The sequence below is a fragment of the Molossus molossus genome, unplaced genomic scaffold (assembly GCF_014108415.1).
Source record: "Molossus molossus isolate mMolMol1 unplaced genomic scaffold, mMolMol1.p scaffold_m16_p_18, whole genome shotgun sequence".
Lineage (NCBI taxonomy): Eukaryota > Metazoa > Chordata > Mammalia > Chiroptera > Molossidae > Molossus > Molossus molossus.
In genome coordinates this window covers 41381362-41403724 of record NW_023425353.1, presented here as the reverse complement: position 1 = coordinate 41403724, position 22363 = coordinate 41381362, and positions in this window count along the sequence as shown.

Below are 22363 nucleotides of genomic sequence, written 5' to 3'. Positions count from 1 at the left end.
ATGTGCTACGCCACAAACTGACACCTTCCACTCAGGGGTGGACCACACACCTTCTGCACAATAGGACAGTGACTCTGGATTGTGCTAGTTCTGTGCATTTTTAGTTCTCGGAAGTCTTTAAGATGTGGTCAGTTTTCACAACCCTGAGGACAACTGCACTTCTAACCTCACACCCATAAAAGCAGTGAATTAAGCACGTAATTTACCACTCACGGGTTTAGTCTCCACTGAACATCCCTCCCCAGGCCTCTCTGCTAGGGAAAAGCCTCACGCTTCCACGCAGGACTTCAGCTAGAGAGACGCCTGGAGCTCACCCTCTCCTGGCTGTGATCACTGGGTGGGAGAGTTCGGAGAGCCTTCTGGGAGCCAGCCTGGTCTGGAGGAGGCACGCACTCTCTGCCGCCCGTTCCTTCCCCACGGTGGATGCCTGCAGCTGGCCAGCTGTGCCAGTGTCCAGAAGGGGTGCTGATTTCACTGGTCAATAGGCAAACCCACTTGGCCGGAGAGCTAATCCACGTTCTCCAATCAACTGTATTAGTAATCAAGGTGCTCTGATTGCCCACTCTCCAGCATCTATCCATTCCTCCCACAACTGGAAGCAGGAAGAAGTGTTGACTACTAGCCTCCTCTAAACCCCAACACTATCTATCTGTCAATGCCTTTATAGAGCGGATACTGCTAAAGGCAAGGGTCATGTCTTTTATTCCCACTTTCACATCCACAGCGCTTAGAGTGGGCATTTACACACATAGAAGTCTCTGTAGAAGGCTGGGGAGTGGGGCCGAGGGGCACTGGTCAAAGGAGAGATACAGAATGGAATCTCTCTACCTCGTCATCTTATTTCCTACTGAGTGAGACCCTTCCCTCAGGCAGATTTTGGCCCACCCTCCCAATTCTTGGTTTAATGGATGGCACAGCATTTGTGGCTTAAATAATTTATAGTGATCAATGGGAACTAACACAAGGTGAAATTGGGTCTCATCTGAGAAAATTCCTTCATAATGACAGACAGGGGAGAGGTATGGCCATCAGCTCTTAATTACATTCTGTCTCCTCTTGGCTGTCTCCTGCTTTCTCTTCTCTCCCGCCTTTAACACATATTTTAAATAAAGCAAAAAAGAAAATTAAATGGGGGCGACCTCTTAGTACTCAATGCAACTTCCTGTTGCCTTCGCTGGAGCTCCTGACTCCCTCACTCCTAAGAGTTGTAACGTTGGTTCTTCCTTCTCATCAATTGGTACCAATTAGACACCTTCTAGGTAGAGAAATAATTTGCTTAACTGCATAAGAAAATGGCCACTTCAAGCCCTTAAAGAATTTTGGTTCTCAATTACCCAGCCTTCCTTCTCCTCTGAAGTGATAATTAGAGTCTAGATGATAACTGGATTACCAAGGACATCTCTCCCCACGGTCGTTTACCACCTAATCAAGTGTTAAGGTCGTAAATTATGCATTTCTCAACAGCATTCAGACCCATTTGAAAACAATTTGAAACAGTTCAAGAGTTCCTAGATGGTCTTCGGTTTTACAGGGCTGTGAAGGGTTCGCGGAAAGGAATTACCCGCTTAGAAGAATTACCCGGTTAAAGGAATTACCCACTTAAAGGACTCGTCCTGGAAGGCTCTCTCAGTTCTTTAATCAGCTACAGATCGTTATTTTTTTAACTGACGATTAAATACCCTCCCAAATGGAGTGTTGCCCAGAGTCCACGCACCTCCCCAGAGAGCTCAGGTACAAGGATTCTAGAGAGAATTTGAAATGAGAAAAAAACAGAGAGGGAAAGCCTTACCGGGTTTTTCTTCTGACTTGTTCGAAACCGGATCTGAACATTTAAAGTTCAAGGCTGAAAACTACAGGTCGTTTCCCATTCCTGATTCACAGGGAGAGACGTGTTGTGAGTGGGAGGTGGAGGAAGAGTGGGGAAGACTGAGCGAGAGGGGACCCGGCCTTGCTCCGGCCACCTCGATAGGAAAGAGAGGTGCGGTAGGCCCTGGCCAGGTGGCTCAGCGGTTAGAACACTGGCCCGTGGACCAAGGGGTCCTTGGTTCAATTCCCAGTCAAGGCTATGTACCTGGCCCTGGTCCTGGTCAGGGCTGTGTGGGAGGCAACCAATCTATGTGTCTCTTTCACATCAATGTTTCTCTCTCTCTCCCCTTCCCTCCCTTCTACTCTGTCTAAAAATCAATGGAAAAAATATCCTCGGTGAGGATTAACGAAGAGAGGGTGAGCGAGGGTTTGCGATAGGCAGGGCTCTTCTGACGAGTGCAACCTCCACTCTCACCACCGCCCCACGCCAGCACCACCACCGGTGACCCACGCTGGTGTCCACGCCTCAAAAAGCAGCCATCGCAACAGTCTTATATTTTACAATGAAATGTGTTCCATCATGTGGTCTATCAGTCCCTCCGCCTTGTCCCCATGGGCAGGAATGGGGTGTCTTTAAAGGCACCGGGCGTCGTATAATGTATGCTAGCTCCTCTGTTACTCCCCTTTGCTAGCAGCAGCCGCACTTCCTCCCGAGCCCGACTGAGAATCTGTTCACCAGCTCAGCCTCCTCCTCCTGGAAGGAGGAAGGTATAATTGGAAGCATAGATTACACCATGTAATTGTACTAAGATAAGGATCCATCTTCAGTCCAGCCCAACTCAATTAGAATATTTTTACTGCTTAATTTGATCTGGAGAGCCTTACAAAAAGAAAAAAGAAAATCTGTCTTCAGGGAAGAACAGGCAAAGTATGACACGTGGTTTTCGTCCCTCTTTCCCCGACTTCCATCTCAGTCATGTCCCACTTGTTGCAAAAGTGAGAACCAGAAATCTAAAGAGAAGACAGCCCTTTGTCAGCCCCTCGGCTAGGTTTTAGGACTTGGGTCGCTGGAACAACCTGAGTTGTTTGTGTGACAAATACTCAAAGAAAAAAAAAAAATCCTTATTTTTATACCTGGGCCACTGTAAACAGCCTCTTGCCTGCTCTCTTTTTCTAGGTTTTTAATCAAAATATTCCATCATCATCCCCCCCCCCCCCCGCGTTAGAGCATGTGATGGCTGCCATGACCAGCTCAACAAAATCCAAGCACCACTCAGAGACCATCACAACTGGACTTTCACTCACCTCGATATCCTCACACTCTGTTACTTTCCCTCAGATAGGCATGATGCTCCCGTCATCACCCCATTCTGCCAGGCAAGTATGCACAGTCTTGTCTCTGTCTTTGCTCCCTCTGTTCCCTCTGCCACTAGCCTCCTTTCCCCACTCCTCGCAAAACCCTCTGTACCCACCGAGAACTAGCTCGATGCCATGTCCTCCAGAGCCCTTCCCTCGCCCAGCTGGTATGAAACGAGCTGTCCAACCGGTGGGTTCACCTGTCACTTTTCAATTCCTCTAGTCTACTTTTATCATCATTTTTATGTCTGTTTCCCTTGGGTGATTGTAAATTACCCAAAAGCCGTGATTATGTCTCATAATTTATGTATACCCCGTGTCTCTAGTACCTTGCTTGGAATAAATATGCATTTTCTAGAAAGACATTCTAGAAAGAAATCAAGCTTTCTGTCTTTTATTTTAAATGAGATTTAAATGAAATTTGTTTTTAAGAAGTTTCTAGAGGTCTTTTCATTTGGTTCAAACCCAAATTTTAAAGATCAGACCACATGGAAAGCCACTATATAAAATTCAGAGAAATTCAAGACTTGGTCTTACCATTTTCTTCTTCCTTTAACCCTTCATGTGGAGTTGTGTGTGTTTAGATATGTTTTAAGATGCAGTCGTATTTGACAGGGATCTTTTGCTCTTAGTAAATCTCTAGGGCATGTCACACAAACTAAATGTTTCCTTCCCACTGGAATTGTGACAGAAATAAATCACTTGCAAAGCAGATTCGGGTAATAATCTCCTGAATTTGGAAAGGGTTTCTTTTATCAAGATGCTAAAAAGTACATGATAAATCATGATAATCATGACCATTAAAGTAGAGTAGTTAACATATAAATCATTGGACTCAAAAAAGCTGTGCCCCGGCTGATGTATAAATTAGGGACATATAGAGTTGGGTCAACAAAGCTGGCACTTGGTGGGTAATGTTTCTCAGACAAGTCCCAGTCTTGTTCATCCCCAAGTCGGGGAGGGGGGCAGGGTGAAGGCCTTCACAGGGCGGTGAGGCACCCTGCTTGTGAGAGCTAACGGCAGTGTAGACACCTTCCCGAGGTCCTGCTGATTTGAGGTCAGCTCTCAGAATTTCAACACAGCTCTGAAACCGCCTTACAACCGCTCTCCAGCCTCATCCACATGGCCAGTGCCCAGGATCTAGATGTCCCTGTGGACATGCAAACCAAGCTGACCCTCTCCCCCTCCCCCAGCATCCACACTGCAGGCCCCCAGGTTCACCAATGCTGAGGCATCTCCAAAGTCTCTTTCTCACTATACCTTAACAAACGACTTATGTTGAGTAATAATATCATTAAACATGACTGACAAAGTAAAGGAGGGTTCATGAAGACTGACGGACAGAAACATCAGAAAGGCGCTGATGTGGCCCACAGAGGAGAGAGAAAGAAAAGCAAGTGCAGAGGGCGAAGCAGCATCTACCTGACAGTTACCACACAAGGATCACCCCTGTGGAACCCCAACAGCCACCTCTACACCCTGCGATCGTGTCCCGGAGGCTCACTGTCCTCTGCTCTCCTATAAGGAATGCCCCTGGTGACCCCGGGGGGAGGGGGCTGCGGCAGGGAGGACAGTTGTCTTATAAAAAGGAAAAAGGGGAGAAAAGAAAAAGAAACATGGGACACTGCACTGAGTCTGTGCCGTGGATGATGTGCAATGATTTGAGGGGGTAAATGGATACCATTAAATAAGATTAAATCTCATAGTGAGAAAGTTATTCCCAAAAGGCTCAGTTATCTTTCGAGCTATGATGAATCAAAGCTGTGTCAGGTTGGTGCTATCAGGTCTTTAACACCTCTTAGCATCTGCAAGTTTCCCTCTCTAACAAAGAAACAGCAGACCTCAGGCTCAGAGCCTTGGCCTGGTACTTACTATATACAACTAGATTTTTAATGTGATTGGTTTGTGTCTGGCATTTAATTTTACAGTTATTTCCTATTTGTGGCAAGGGATATTGACTTTCTATTCATTATATTCATATGACTTTCTTTGTAGAATTATTTAATATGGGAAAAATTGAGTCAGTTTAATGTAAAATACAAAGTAAATAGTCAGGCAGGCTTACACAATTATGGTAAAAATGAGAAAGAATAACTGAAGTTTGAGAAGCATCATTACAATCATCAGAATATGAGATAATGAGATAAAAGAGCCAGGAATAAAAATCCTGTTTCTGCTGCCTTGCCAGTCCTATGATCTAGAGCAAATGACGAACCTCTCTGAACCTCGGTTTTTCTCATCTGTGAAATGGGAATAAAGATAATACTGCCACAAAGGCTACAGTTGGCCCAGAAGAGCCAGCACAGAGGATGAGGCTGGGTATATCAGGCTACTGATTAGCATAAGAGAGCATGGCCAGTGCAGGCCAATGAATTTACTTGTCCGTGACAGTAATTGTACTCTATACAGTATATGGTCTTTTGTTATATCTGCCTACTCCAGGAAACTATAAACTCCTCAGTGGCAGCCACCATGCCTTATTGCTCATTCCATGTCTCTTTTCCTTGGGACATTGTCTCTCTGTAGTGCAGGTTTTATGAGTATTTTTTTATTGAGTTGAATCGAATAGGATCATCTATTTGTCTTGCCAATCCAACAAAGACCCTTGGGGTCCAAAATTGTACACTGTGTCAGGTACAATTATTAATGTAGTAGTTTCTCATTAAACACTTGCTGACGGATAATATATGCATCCTTATCTGAACTACTGCGACCATCTTCTAAGTAGTCATCCTGCCTCCACTAGTGCCCCACCCCTGAGACCATTCTTCACATGGTAACCAAAATGATCTATCACTCTCCCGCCAAAACCCACCTGGGGAGAGAGTAATAACCCCTCAGTAGCAGGTCCTTCATTATCGATCTCCTACTTATAGCTTTAGTTTTGCTCCTCAGCACCCCCCTTTTCCAGCCACAAGGAAGCGTCTTCGGGTGTTCCACTGAGCTGTGTGTCTCTCACCTCGGACCACTGCATCCGTTCTTCCTTTTGCTGGAACACTCTTTTCTTTCCCATCTTTCTACCAGCCAGGTTTCACTCCTCTCTCCAGATGTCACCTGCCGCAGGCCTTCCTGTCCTGTCTGCCCCGGGCTGGCTGTCCCTCCCGGGGGGTGCGGGCTCGCCCTGCCAGGCCCTCAGCCACAGCACAGAAGGGGCCTGTTTCTTCTGTCTTCACCAGCGATTGTGACCCTTTGGGCAGTGGTTCTCATACTTCAGCACGCATCAGAATCACACCTACAGGCTTGTAAAAACACAGACTCTGATTCATTAGGTCTGAGGTAGGGCCCAAGAATTTGTATTTCTGAAAAGCAAATAGTTCTCAAACCTGGCTGCATATCAAAAATACCAGGGGAAGGATTCAAAGTTTTCTACTGCCTGTACCCCACCCTAGACTGATTAAATTAGAGCCTCGTGATTAGGGGGGCAGGGGAAGTTGGGGGGACCCCGACATTAGTACTTCTTAGGGTTCCCAGATGAGTCCGGAGTGGAGAACTCCTGCTTTAGAGCAGAGGTCTGCACACTGTGACGTGCGCGTGTGGAGATATTGTTAAAGGCAGTAGATCCGTGGTAGAGCTAAGAGTCTGATTTCTACTGTGGTCCCAAGGGTGCTGAGGCTGCTGGCCCGTGGACCACACTGGGAGTAGAGCTGTAGGATAAGAATTGCCCCATTCATCACTGGCAGCCTCCACAGCGTTGCTAGAAGGCGTCACTAACATCATTACATGAACACCTGTTGTTGCTGCCACCCAGGAGCACCTATGTAGAGTCAATCATGTCAGAAAACGATGTTTCCCTCGTGACTTTCAATTCAGGGATCAGATCTGAGCCTACTGCTTGTAGTCTCTGCCCACAACATCGCGCGTCCGGTAGCTCTGGTGTCACTGATGGCCATGAGGAGTCCGGTCCTCGTTCAGCGTCTGCTGCTCGGGAGGTTGACTGTGAGTCCCTCAAAGAAAAGTTTACACAGCTTGTACTTGTCCAATTTTGTCAAACTCACCTCCAAATTGGGTGAAAATCTGTAGAGCTGTTTTCAAGAGATACTTTTTTTAAAAGTTAGAAATATAATTTTATGCATAGATTAGAGTTCCATAGCCTAGTAAAGCTGACACAATGTGAGTGGGCAGTGAATTTGTAGAGGCAGGGAGAGAGGGGAAGGAGGGAGGGAGGGAGGGAGGGAGGGAACGAGGGAAGAGGAGGGAGGAATGGAGGGGAAAGATTGGGTGGCAGAGCAGTAGAAAGAAGAGAAGGGAGCCCTGGCCAGTTTGGCTCAGCGGTTAGAGCGTCGGGTTAGAGCGTCGGCCCGCGGACCAGAGAGACCCGGGTTCGGTTCCTGCTAAGGGCACGTATCTCAGTTGCAGTTTGTCCCCGGCCCTGGATGGGGTCATGTGGCTAGTGACCACTCGATGTGTCTCTCTCACATCAATGTTTCTCTCTCTCTCTCTCTTCCTCCCTCTCTCCCTCCTGCTCTATCTGAAGATAAATGCAAAAATGTCCTCAGGTGAGGATTAAAAAGAAGAAGAAAAGGGAAAAGCTAAAAGAAACCAACACCATTTTTTCCTAGTTTCCACTTCTTTGCAGAAGCCCTGCCAGATCTCCCTCGCAAGCTTCTCCCTCCCGAGCCTCTCCGTCTACAAAGCTCCTTTTTGTTGTTCTTACCCGAGCACACGCATGGCCACACCTGGGCATTCCCATCCAGCCCTCTCTCCATACAGTGTCCAGACGCACATGCACCTGGAATGTCCCCTCGTCCCTCAGGCTTGCTTTGTAACCTTGGAGACACGAACTGGGCTTAGGGTTGGCGAGGCACAGTGGGCCAGCTCCGTCTCAGCCAACTGATGTGTATAATGAGGCTAAACTTCTTTTTTAAATAATTGAAGGGTTTTCTTCCAAGAGAGACCCCAGCCAGGCAGGCCATAGGACAAAAGGATTTAGAAATATTCAAATCAGTGAGCAATATTTCTAATCCAAGAGACTTTTCCACAAAAATGTAGCTTCCCAGCTTCTTTCCGGAGTGGAGGGTCTGGCAACGCAGGGCCGGCTTTGGGCGGGTCTGCGTGGAGCTGCCCACTCGGGAAGAAGCACGTGTCCCCCTGCAGTTCGCCCAGTCACCACCCCTCCTTCCCACCCTCCAGTACTGAAGCCGAGCGTAGGTTGCTATTTGTCGTCTTTATCTCATTTCACTTGAACTCTGTTTGCCTTCCACATGACCATTTCCACCACCGCCACTACCTGCCAGCCCCAGACCCGTGAGCCTGCAGCCTGCAGACCACGCGAGAGAGCAAACGGCCTCCCCACAGTGCTCATCTCTTGCATTCACACCTGAGCCTGCGCTCTCTTTTGCTGCTGCTCACTCATGTCCACAGAGAAATCGGGAAGAGAAGTTCCCCTTGAACTAACCCTAACTCTCCGCCGCTTTCTGCCTGTCCCTCTTCCTGGCCACAGGCATTCGCATTTGCTATCCTTATTCCTGCCTGCTCTCGTTCTCTCTCGGGCTCTTTACCTCCCCACACAGAATTTGCCCACAAGGTAAACCTGTTGCCCTCCCAAGAGATAATAATACTTATCAGGACCTTTTGCAGAGTTCCTGGACCTTTGGGGATTGAACCACACTTTGTGCACATAAAGCCCTCCATTATCAGCGCTATTGTTGCCATCATTATTATTTGGGATTAGGCAGCCTTCTCAGAAGTCTTGCCAGCCACAGACAGGTGCCACCCCAGAGCCTCACCTGGCCCGGCGTGGTGACTCAGGCCGGACGCACCTGGCTGGAGGACTCTGGTTCAGCCTGCTGAGTCCTGGGCTTTTGCCAGAGCAGAGACCTGCCCTGAAACACTCACACCTCCCTTATGCAGGGGCCAGGAGCTGGGTCCCAGGGAGCGCCACGGGTGAGCAGGAGTTGTTCCCAGGGAACACAGTCTCTGGACCACACTACCAGAGAGCCATTGCCGCGGTGAGTCTCGGACCGGGCAGCTGCAAGGGACCAGATTCCGCCTCTGGGAAGGAAAGGGGGCACAGCAGCTGCATCCCATCCGCACTGTCCTGCTATAGTCGTGCAAACCTCAGAAAACTCACTGACCTTTGCCATCTCTGGTTCTCATCTGTAAAATGTGGATAATAATTCCCAACTTTCTGTTAATACTATGAGATTTATATGTAAATAGATTTGAAAGCATATATGTACTATATATAAATATGTATTTATTTATAAGTATCAGGTATACAGTAAGCCCTCTATTAACAGACAAAGGGAGGACTCCATCCTATCCAGGCTTACAGAACCACCCAGAAGTTAACAGCTTTAGCAGCAGACCCAGAGTAAACAGACAAGATGCCCCCAGGACCAGGAGCAATGGTGAACATAAACATCTCATCAAGAGAACAGTTTCCACTCAAAGGGGCATGCCTGTCCCCACCTGAATTCCTGTTTCACATTCTCCACCTCTCACTGACCCCCCACCAAATGTCAGGAGCCTTTTCCTCTCTTTGATACGCAGCCTGTCTCTCTGCTATGTCCATGAGACAAGTTTGGCCCCAGCAAAGGGGCTGGGTTTTGGAGCATCAACAGTGCTTTCTAATCCCTTTATTTAGGGATTAATCTCCACCACCCACCCCAGTAGAAACTGAACTCAAACCAACTTAAAACAAGAAAAACCTGAAGTGTGGAATGGAAAGCTGCCAGGCCCTCTCTCCATTTCTCTTTCTCCTGCTCTGCCTACATCTGCTTCACTCTTGCTCACTGGAGGAGAGCAGAGGACAGGGCCGCAGCAAGCTGCATGGTTTGCGGTCACCAGGGAGACAGTCATTGCAGAGAGATTGGCTTATATCCTATGTGACACCAAATTTTAAAATCCCAAGGAAGTGCTTTGAGGGGCCAGCTTTAGTCAAGAGCCTTCTCCTGGACCATCAACGTTGGTTTGTGAGGGCAGAATACTGTGATTACTTACTATGGTTTGGTCAGAGACCCTCCCGCAGACCAGCCAATTGTTGGTCAGAATAACGAGCTCATGTTGGAACATGGAAGGTCCTGTGGTCAGCATAGGGTGGGGGAAGGAAAGACAATCGCCGGGACAAAGGAGGCCCCTGTGACAGAGTGCTAGAATGGAATGAAGTTATCTGTTGATGAACCTTCCTGGGTTCAGACTTTGAGCTTCTCAAGGACAGGAACAAGGCTAGTGCATCTGTGCATCTCGGCCACGGTGAACGCCCGGAAATGCTTGTAGAACTCAACTGAAATGCACCTGCCCAGTTCTAAAGTGAGGTGTCATTCCTAGGTCCCATGTGTGCAGAGAAGAACCAAAGCAGTGGCAGAGGTGAAGATTCTACTCTGTCTGAGGAAGAATTTTCCAACAAATGTAATTACCTAAAAATGCAAGCAGGGGTCTCAGGAAGTTGAGCATCTCTTTCAGTGAAGGCTTTTAAGCCCAGGGAAGGATCACGTGTCAGGGAAACTGAGAAGGATATCTACGTTCTGACCTAGATGCCTTTCCAAATATTTGATCTGATTCTGTGACCTCGGGCACAAAAGGCAAACGCACCGTGCTTACACCAGGTGTTCCAGGACACCAGGGAAAGGAGAAACAGCTGCAGCAATCCAGCCAACGTTAGGCCGGCCACATCGGAACACAGCCCGGTCCTAGCCTTTCCTCTCCCGGTGACGCCGGTCACTGAAAACGAGTTAAAGCTGCTCTCACCGCCGCACCAATACCTGCCCGTTTCAGACCCATCTATGCCTAATTTCATCCCAAGATATAAGACATCATTTAGCCACATCTTGTATAAAATAAAGAAATAAATTGAAACTGTAAACTGTTTGGGCTTTTTTTTTTTTTTTACCATAAAGTTGTTTTTTCATTGTTGTTTTTTAATCTTCACCTGAGGATATTTTTCCATTTATCATCAGATAGCGTGGGAGGGAGAGAGAGAGAGAAACATCGATGTGAGAGGGTCAGTTCCTTGCCTCCTGCACGACCCAACCGAAGCTGGGAGGAAACGCAACCAAGTATATGCCCTTGACCGGAATTGAACCCACGACTCATTGGTCTGCAGGCCAACGTTCTAACCTCTGAACCAAACCGGCCAGGGCCATAAAGTTTTTTTTTATTTTTTTTATTTTGGTGAGAACATTTAAGCTCTATTCTACTAGCAAAGATTTGGTAACAGCCATCTTAACAAGTGTGAGGTATTATTTCATTGTGGATTTGATTTGTATTTCCCCGATGATTAGTGATGTTGACTGGCCACGTATCTATGGGGAAAATGTCTATTCAGTCCTTTGCCCCTTTTTAAATTGGGTTGTTTTGTTTGTTTGTTTGTTTGTTGCTATTGAGTAACATGGGTTGGGGCATTATTTCTAATGTTTTTTATCTGAGATCTCTCTCATACATTGCATCTTTAATTTTTATACTCCTTCTCAATGTCATATTTTCCTCCCACAAAGTTCTATGCACTTGAGACATTTCCTTGAGAGGAGCTGTATTCACCCGCCACTGTCGAGGGAAATGCGATGGGGGTCCTGGGAAACCCTGGGCAGTACAGGTAGGAAGGGTACCCGGGACGTCTTTCACCAGAGCCTGGGGTGTGCAGAGCCAGATCGTACTAGCTTAGAAACCCAACTGTTTTATTTTCAGGAAGTTTTTGAGCCCATGGTTAAACCATTGGTACCTTGAAATCAATCTTGGGGAGGCATTTACACCGCAGAAATTAACAAATGCCTCAAATCAGGCTTCCGAGCCCCACCCCCCACGTAGATTACCAGCATGCCAGTGGTTAGCTGCAACCAATCAGCTCTAGTCACTGACTCTGCCAAATGACAGGACTGGCACTGATACGTCCTAAACCACTGAGCTCCTCTCGCGGTTCCTCCAGGGAGCCAGGACTTGTCTTCTGCTACGAATATTAACACTGGCATTGGGTTTCTTCTGTAGTTTCTACTGACGTATGGCAGTGCACACAATAAGTAGTGTTGTGCCCCAGCTGTCTCAAACACGTTCTCTTACATTCTTCCTAGGACTTTCATGCCATCTCCCTTCATGTGCTACATGAGAAAAAGAGCCACCTGCTTTAAGGCCATGATAATTTTTCTTTTGCACCCTTGTGCACTACTGATGGGCATTTAAATCGGTATAGCCACCATAGAAAACAGTATGGGGGTTCCTCAAACAAGTAAAAGTAGAACTACCGTATGATCCAGCAATTCTACTTCTGAGTATATAGCAAAAATATTTTAAAATAAAAATAGAATATCTAGCCCTAGCCGGTTTGGCTCAGCGGTTGGAGCGTCGGCCTGCGGTCCAGAGAGACCCGGGTTTGGTTCCCGCTAAGGGCACGTACCTCGGTTGCAGTTTGTCCCCGGCCCTGGTTGGTCGTGCGGGTGGCAGCCACTTGATGTGTCCCTTCACATCGATGTTTCTCTCTCTCTCTCTCTCTCTCTTCCTCTCTCTCCCTCCTGCTCTGTCTGTACAAAAAATGGAAAAATGTCCTCGGGTGAGGAAAAAAAAAAAATAGAATATCTAAAAGATATCTGCATTCCCATAAGGTAAAGATATGGAAACAACCTTGTGTCCATCAATGCATAAATAGATACAATGTAACACACACATACACAAACATTATTCAGCCATAAGAAGGAAATCCTGCCTTTTATGTAACATGGATGAACCTTGAGGGCATTATGTTAAGTACAGTAAGTCAGAGAAAACAAATACTGTATGATCTCACTTACATGTGGAATCTAAACAAGCTAAATTCATGGAAACAGTAAAATGGAGGTTACTAAGGCCTGGGGGTAGGGGGAGGGGAGAAATGAAGAGATGTTGGTCAAAGGGTATAAACTTCTAGTTAGAAGATGAATAAGTTCGGGGGATCTAGTGCACAGCATTGCAATTATAGTTAACAATGCTGTATTATATACTTGAAAGTTGCTAAGAGAGTAGATCTTAAATGTTCTCACCACAAGAAAAAGAACAGTAGTATGTGACGTGTTGGTGGTGTTAGCTAACATTCCTGGGGTTACAGTGGTAATCATACTGCAGCATGCATGTATCAAATCACACAATGTTATACGTCGATTACATCTCATCAAAGCTGGAAAAGAATTAAAAATAAAGTAGTGTTTTTTTTCACATAAGGTATTCTCACAGTGTCTAAGTTTTCTGAGGTTTGTTGAAAACTTTAAAAGGACAAAAGTGCTAGTGGAGGGGGCATGAGAGGCTGATATATAAGGTTGGACATGCTATTCAATTCACCTGAGCCTCAGTTTATCCATTAAAGCGGAACGATGACTGTTGGTCTTTCAGGGTTGTCTAAGATGGAAAATACACGTATGGAAAGTCGCACAGAGCATTCAACCAATATTTGGAATCTGTCATGACTTTTTAAAGTACAGCTTTTTGGGTGCTTCTTCCTGGTCACACAGGTGAATACTTAGGGTATCTCCCCATATTTTAGTAGGTACCACAAAAAACAAAGAATATTTCAAAAGGACCTATACAACCTACTTGGGCACAAATTTATGTAGCTTCTCCCTCTCCGGTGTGGGGAGTGGGTGGGGGGGGGGGGATTCTGAGCACACTTGAAAAGTTCTGTTCCTGAACCAATCTGTCATGGGGGAAAGCCAAGTTATGTGAGTGGTCTTGACTTACAGGTTTCTGCAGAACGAACCCTGAACCCATGCGGACACTGCAAAGGTGGAGGTCAGTCAGGAAGTCCTAGTAGTGTCTGTTGTTGTGCAGATGGAAACCCAGAATTCAGGGGAAATCCAAGTCAGCTCTTGAGAGGATTCTGTCTCCTTCTCAGCCACACAGAGCCTGCAATCTGAGAGACCTCAAAGACGGTGGGGTCTGGAAGCCCATCCAGTAGATGAGCCACAGGCCAGGAGGGACACGTGGAGACTATCAGAGAACTTTTCTACTCTTTGACATTCATCAGGGTGAGAGGAGGCCTTCTGAGGGCTGAGGGAATGGGACACTCTAACATCCCAGGTGTTACTTCAGAGTCCCTACTGGTCACAGCATTATCAAATTTCCAGAACATATGGAAGTCTTGTATGAAAGCTCTTGGGATGGCTTTGGGAACCTGGAGTTACAGATCTGGGGCAGCCACTTAGTGGCCTGTGCAGGAGGCTGCCTGGAGCAGAAAAGACCAAACAGGTCAAAGCTGAACACAGCTTACAGCTAAACAACATCACCTTCATAAAGAACATATTGGGATCAATGGGGGGGGGGGGGGGGATACACAGATCTTGGCCTCCAAAAAGTAAATAAATAAATAAAGTAAAATAACAACAACAAAAGGAACATATCAAGTCCGAGCATGTTCAAGGTACTCAATATGAGAAATCGATTGTTGTTTTTGGTGGGGTTAGGTTTGAGGCTGAGGTTGAGTTGGGGTTGGATTTGGAGTTGGCTTTAGTTTTGGTACAGATGAAATATTTGGAATCCTTTCAGTGTCTCTCAAATTCCAGTTGTGTGTTGGATGCTACCCCACTGGTATCTAAGTTAGACCTGACATTAACTCTCCAACTAGATTACAAATGTCTTTAGCAGTAAGACCTATAAACTAAAATTCCATTATCCCCACACCATCTGGCTCTGTACTCTACACATAGAAAGAGAAGGTGCTTGATAAATACTTAACTTCCGCAACTTGTTGAAAATGCAACCAGGCCCAGCGGGTGTGGCTCAGTGGTTGAGCATCAACCCATGCACCAAGAGGTTGCCAGTTCAATTCCCGGTCAGGGCACATGCCCAGGTTGTGGGCCTGATCCCCAGTAGGGGGCATGCAGAAGGTGGCCAATTGATGTTCTCTCTCATTGATGTTTCTATCTCTCTCTCCCTCTCCCTTCCTTTCTCTCTAAAACCAATAAAGAAAAAAAAATTTTTTTTAAATGCAACCAGGTCCTCGAAGTTAGTCTCAGGTGATTTTATGAATCAGAAAGCGTGCAGAAGAGTCTTGGAAGCCAGAGCCCAAGGCGTCTCTGACTCTTTCAACTGCCTGTGTCATTTATTTGACTTTAGTCTACACAAGAAGCTGTCATGTGTGCAGTTGCGTACCAGGGGTTTCAAATGAAATTCAAGATAAGAGGACTGCCATCTTGAAAACCCTCATTGACCTTCTTATCCTTTGATATCAAACTCTCACAGCTTGATATCAAACTCTCACTGCTTGTTGTATCTAAAGAGAATGCACAACAGAGACACTTCGCAGAAGCTGGTAGAGACACTGCAGAGGGTTCTTTCTGTTTATCAAATTAGAACATTAAAGACACATCTCTGAAAAAATGAGCTATCCACAGTCCAGTCCCAATCGGTCCAATGTGTGTCTAAGTGTAAGCACTTCTGTGACACGTTGGCTTAACTTCTCCAGGGCGAACACGCTCAAGTCATGTTAACTCCACCCTCTCCTTAATGCTTACAATCACTCCGAGGAAAAACATCAGAAAATGTCGTACAAAGAAACAAATGGCACAGAAAAGTGAGAGAGAGGATTGCGACATTCTGGAGGATGAGATGCTTAATGAGTGTTTTCTGGTTATAAGGCGCTGTTTATGCCATCCAACCGCGCCATCTCCTCCATGCAGGGGTGCCATAGGTGTGCCCTGAGACTTGGTGATAATTGTAGGGTGGCTGATCGCCAGAACCTCAACCTCAAGTAAGAGCCAAAATTATATAGCCAAGCACCTGTTAATCAGGATTAACCTCCAAGGATGCCAGCTCTGGAATCTCCTTCACAATAAGCATCTTCAGCTACACTTCTAAAAGAAAACAAAACATTCATTTTCTCAGATGGAGTCATCTGGCCCCATAGCTCCGGAAAAGATGTTTTAGCCCAGTCGTGAAAATAAACCCAAGAACACCCTAAAAGGAGTTAGGGTGGGCCTAGTAAAACTCCCACAGCCCACCTAATGGACCTACCTCTCCTTTCTATGACTTTACTTTTTCCAGGAAATCTCTGCTTCTGGTCAGGATCAAAAGCCTGTCTCCACAGGCCAAAAGAGAATTCAGGTCATTGCACACATATTTAGGCCCAGGAGGCACTTTTAATTCAATTACCTGCTTATTTCTAGAAAAGGAACTTTTATTTATTTTTTACTCTACTAGATCCAGGAATAAACTTTGTTTTGCAAACCATTTCAACCTTTTCCTACTTGTAGAGAGGCTGAGTCAGCCCGAGGCCAGGGAACACAGCAGCAACCTCCCTTGAGGCAAAGATTAAGAGCATGTAGGAACCCTGAGGTTACAAATGGCAATAACTAAGTCTGGAGGGTCATGCAAATTCAGGGGGTGTGTCCATGTCACTGGCAAGCACCTGCAACATCTCCTGGGCTTTGTAGTTTATATTAGTGAACGCATTAGAGCAGGCTGGGTGGACTGGAGTACAGGCAGCAGGGGCTTTTCAAAGCTTTGGAAGTCCTGAACATCTTTGTGATTTTAATTTCAGATCTTCTGTGTCTTGGCAATTAAGCCCTTATTAATAAGAAAATGGACACTCCGGTAGGTTGGATCTTTTGGAGGCAAAGATACAACCCCTCTGTCCCTGACCTGAAGGACAAATGATATACCTTTGGATGAGCAATTGAGAGCCTGTAGGTGAATACTCTGGGGAAACTCTTTGAGCTCCAGGCTTACCATATGTAAAGAAGCTGCTTATAGTTTGTTTTTGTTCTGTTTTTTAATGTTCTTCTTTTTTTTTCCCAGATAGAGCAGGAGGGAGAGAGAGGAAGAGACAGATAGAGAGAAACATCGATGTGAAAGGGACACATCGAGTGGCTGCCACCCACACGACCCAACCAGGGCCGGGGACAAACTGCAACTGATGCACATGCCCTTAGCGGGAACCGAACCCTGGTCTCTCTGGACCGCAGGCCGACACTCTAACCGCTGAGCCAAACTGGCCAGGGCTTGTTCTGGTTTTTTTTTATCATGTACAGAAAGCACAGGGAATAGTTTGCAAATATTGAAATTGGGTAGTTCAGAAAAATTTATTTTTTGTTTCAAAGTATTTAAATCACTGCCTTTGAGAAAAAAATCTTATACATAATCATAAAGGAAAAATCTTACTTATAGAATATATCTATTAGAATACAGCGTAAAATATGCCTTCTAATCACAGGGGAATGGGTATAAATACAAAAAAAAATAAGACTCTGCTCTATATATTACTCTACCAAGATATTTTCTTATCTAACTTATATAAAACACATTTTATGGATACCTGACTTTTAATCTTTCATCCAAAGTATAGATGGATTTTTACTGAGCTCCATGTCTTAAAATTATAACTCTTCATTTTGATCAGACTTTGTAGTACACATAAATTAGCAAGCATATACAGCATCTCGCTGTTAAAAACAAGTTGTTTTAATGAAAACATAACCTGAAAATCAAGCAGTATTTTTTGGAGGGAAAAGACATTGGTTGAAACTGCAGTGTCTTATTGACATTAAAAACAGTTGACATAACTCTGCAAGGATGCTGAAATTTAACTTTTGTATGTTTTTATTATACCCAGACTATCAAAGATAACAGAATTTATTCATAGAATAGCAGTCATTGAATTCAGTTTTCTGGTACAATTTTCTTCCCATATAAACTCATAAAAAATGTGATGGGTGAACCATTAGGAATGCTTAAAGCAGCTTCTGATGTATGCCCGCACAGAAAGAACAGATAGATTGCAAAATGTTTATGCCTTTTACATTTTTTACAGTATTAATAAGGAAACACTGTGATTACCAATAAGAAAAGACTCCGGAGTGCTGCTTGTAAAGTGCACCGTTACAAAGATTTATGTCTGTATCTGGGGAGTAATACGGAGCATTGATATTTTAAGGAGCTCAGTTCAAAAATCTCTTCATTCAATGAAAGCCTGAGAGAGTGAAATATCGTTTTTCCTGTGGCAGAAGTGTGTGTATTTTGGTTAGTTGATGATCTACATGGTAGAAAGAAACAAACCGGGTCCCCCAAATATCCACCACATTTTTGAAAATGGGTTATATGGGAGCTATGTGACCTCTCAGCAAAATTGTCCGTCACAGTTGGGGGTGAAGTGGGGGTGAGACTATGTGTTCAGTGCACAAACCCTGCCTGGTTATCTCCTGGCCCCATTCCGGATCCAGAAGGAGTGTTAGCCCCGCCCACAGGCCCCAGCCCCACCCCAGCAAATTCATCTTCCACTCTGAGATTATATGTTTTCAGACATCTGGAGACATCTATTAGATCCTTAGGAGGAACAGTCCTATATTATTCCAAGTTACTGCTACTACCACCGAATAGTTGGTATACTGAGAATAAATGCCTGGAGAAGATCACATTTTCTAGTTCATAGCTATAGCCTCTAATCGTTTTCCAAGTAATACCTATGCAGGGGTTTGCAAGCAGTCCCACTACCTCTCCATCCCCAGTCGGAAAGCTTGACATAGCAGTGTAAACCTACCTCCAGCCACAGCCTGTCGAAAATAATCTATGCCAGTCGTGATGCCTCCTGTTGCAAGTATCAGTGGTTAGGGTTTTATGCGTCACAGTCCACACAGGCCTGGAGGTCAGAGGCCAGGGCTGGCGCAGCAAATCCAGGGAGACATCAGGCCTGACTCCGGCTTCTCCCATCCTATGGCTGCACCAGTCTCCACAGGCAGCTTCCGTCCTGCTGCACCTCCAAGATGTAAGATGAAGCAGGAAAAAATAACGGGAAGGGCAAAGAGCAAGACACCTATTCTGCTCCAGATATTGTCTTTCACCTGGGAAGGGAGGCGCCCATGACCACTCACAGCTGCAAGGAAGTTTGGGAAATCAGGTTTCATCAGTGTGTTTTAACCAGGCAGAAAAGCGCATTACAGATGGCCTGGCAGGGTAGCTCAGTTGGTTAGAGCGTTGTCCCAATATGCCAAGGATGCAGGTTGGATCCCCAGTCGGGGTGCATACAACAATCAACCAAGGAATGCATAAATAAGTGGAACAGCAAATCAATGTTTCTTTCTCTCTCTCTCTCCCCTACCCCACTCTCAAATCAATAAATAAACATTTAAAAACACACACACAGCCCTGGTCAGTTTGGCTCAGTGGTTAGAGCATCGGCCTGCGGTACAGAGAGACCCGGGTTTGGTTCCCGCTAAGGGCATGTACCTCGGTTGCAGTTTGTCCCCGGCCCTGGTTGGTCGTGCGGGTGGCAGCCACTCGATGTGTCCCTTCACATCGATGTTTCTCTCTCTCTCTCTTCCTCTCTCTCCCTCCTGCTCTATCTGAGCAAAAAATGGAAAAAGTCCTCGGGTGAGGATAAAACACACACACACACACACACACACACACACACGAAAGAAGATCAGGATTCTGCAAGAATACATGTTAGGGAAGGAACTAGTAGAGTCAGCCATATCGTTTATTTATTTTTAAACCACCAGAAGGGTATTTTTGTATCGTTTTGTTTTGTTTTTAATAATGTCTAAGCTGTATGGTACAATACAGTGGGCACTAGGTATATGTAATTACCTCAGTTATCTAAAATTAAATTAAATTTAAAATTTGGTTCCCTGGTCCCCTTTGAGTGCTCAGGGACTCCCTGTGAGTAGTGGCTGCTGTACTGGGTAGGGCCAGTCCAGGGCCACCTCTCCAGAAGGCAGTGCCTTGTCTTCTGTATCCCAATGTTTCAGCTTAAGGCCATTTTCTTCCCCTTTGTCTTGGGAAAAAAACTAACAAGTCACCACCTTTTATGCAAAAGTATCTTAAGATGATTGCATCACTACTACATCACTCCTTGTCTCCGTTTAGGTTCCTCTAAAAGCTGAGGCAAAGAAAAGGCTTGGATGGAGGTAGTTTATATGGGAGGCGCCCCATCATCAACAAAACAAAACACAATAGAATAAAAAAAAAAAAACCATGAATGAAGGAATGAGAAAATGAAATTGGGAAAAGATCAACTCTATAAAAGAGGGTTATTGAGGTTGCAGACAGTGGGGACTCAACACCACCAGGACCTCTGAGAAACATACCAAAGGCTTCCCAGGATCATCTGTTGAAAATGCAAAAGGCTGGTGCACTAGCTCCCACACTCCATGGGGTGAGGGTCGGTCCTGGTGTGCTAACGCCCCTCCCCTTCCAGGCTGTCTCCAGGCTGAATAGACTCCTGCAGCTTTGCAGGAAAATGTTGGGCAGAAAAATGTGTTGATGCCTGGCTGGAGTTTGAGGGGAGGAGGCTGTCAGATTGCACAGCACTCTCTATCAAAGCTATGGCTGATACCAGGGATGAGTCTAGGAGACAGGACATGGTTCACCAAAATCTTCTGCTACACCTTTTCACCCTCATTGCTGATGATACCTTTGAAGCTTATTTATGTTTATAAAGGATTTTGGCCCCAGTCAACCACAAATTGTGAGGAGCTCACGAGTTTCCAATAGGCACGTAGCCATTGTTAGCCATAGTTACTCTCGTACCTTCTCTTTCTCCACCATAACAAGGATTAAGAACTAACATCATTAGACAATAAAAGAAAAGAGAGAGAGAGAGAGAGAAGAAGCCACTGAAATAGCATTAGTTGCAAAATACATTTTATATCGATATGTTTGGGAAATTGGGTGGGGTTTCCCTATGGGAACAGCAAACATCCAGAAATGCTGCTTCAGGGCGGACACCCAGCACTGGGCTGTGACGTGAAGGATTCCAGGCAAGACTTCTCTTCTATAAGTTGTCCTGCTTACCCATCCACCTTAGCCTAGAGCTCAGCCACTCAAGAGTGTATGCTCTGGTGTGAAGGCTGTGCATCCCTCGAGCTCTCCGTGAAAGCAGCCAGTCCTGGAAAAGAAGGCCGCTCCCCATGGAGTGGGACTGGTTGCAGATACGGGTATTTGACAGCTGGGCGAGGGCACTGAAGAGCCAAGTCGAAGGCACAGAACTGCCTAAGAGAGCTCCCTTCCCCACACCCTCACCTTCGCCAACTCCACCTAGAGACAGGAGCACGGACAGAGGAAACCAAAGGCTAAATTTCATTCTTTTGCTTTGAGCCAAGAATAATCTTAGGTAAAAATGGCTCATTCATCCATTAACTACTTCTTGAGCATCGACAAAGTGCCAGGCCCAGCGCTAAACTCCAGATACACCGTGATGACCAAGACAGAGTCCAGACTTCAAGGAACCTACGGCTTTAATGGGGAGACATTCAAAAAGCAAGTAAACAAGTACAAAGTCCAATAAGTGTCACAAAGGAAAAGAACAATGTCCTATACGACCCACTCTCTGAGGAAGGGACACTTCAACTGAGGCCTAAAGGATGGTGCAGGGAGAAGAAAGAGCATCCCAGGGAAAGGGGAATGTATCTGAAGATCCAGGAGTTGCTCAGGATGTCAGTAGTACGTGACAATTCAAGAACAAAATGCCACGTCCCCAGTTCTTCATTTGCACACGAGTAATTCCCATGCACCCTCTCTGCCTAACAATAATAACAGTAACGGATATAGCCTGGGTTTCCACACTAGTATTTATTTATTCACTATCATTAATATTACTAAATATAAAAATAACAACATTCAAAAGAAATGCTTGGAACTTTGGGCGGGTCATCTCATTTAATTCTCAACACAACAATTTATAGCACAAATCATGCCACCCCATTTTACACGTGAGGAACACAAAGCTGACAGAGGTTGCGGGGCAGCCCCAAGGTTGCACAGCTAATAGTGTAGGTATATCTGATTCTAAAATCCATGCTCGGGACCAGGAGTCAGCAAACTACAGCCCTTGGGCCAAGTACTGCCCCGCACCTGTTTCTGTAAATACAGACTTTGGGGAACACAGCCAAACTCATTCATTTATGTACTGTCTATGGCTGCTTTCCCACGGCAGTGGTGGAGGTGAGCAACGGCAGGAGACACTGTATGGTCCATAAAGCCTAAAATATTTACTGTCTGGACATTTACAGAAATGTTTGCTGACCCTGCTCCAGACAGAACAAGGGGTTTTATGCAGAGACTCTTGGAATCCCCTTGGGATAAATTCTCTAAAGTTACAAGTGTCTATGTGAAGCTGTATACTTTTCCTAAGGAAAGGGTCTATGGCTTTCATCAGATTCTCAAAAGAATTTATGACTTAAAAAAAAAAATCTAAGAGCTCAATTGAACCAGATGTTTTAGGAAACTGATCAAAGCGTGTGTGGTCCCCACACCAACAGCTGAGAATTTGCTGGGAAGTTGGGAACTCGTTAGCCATGCAAATTTCCAG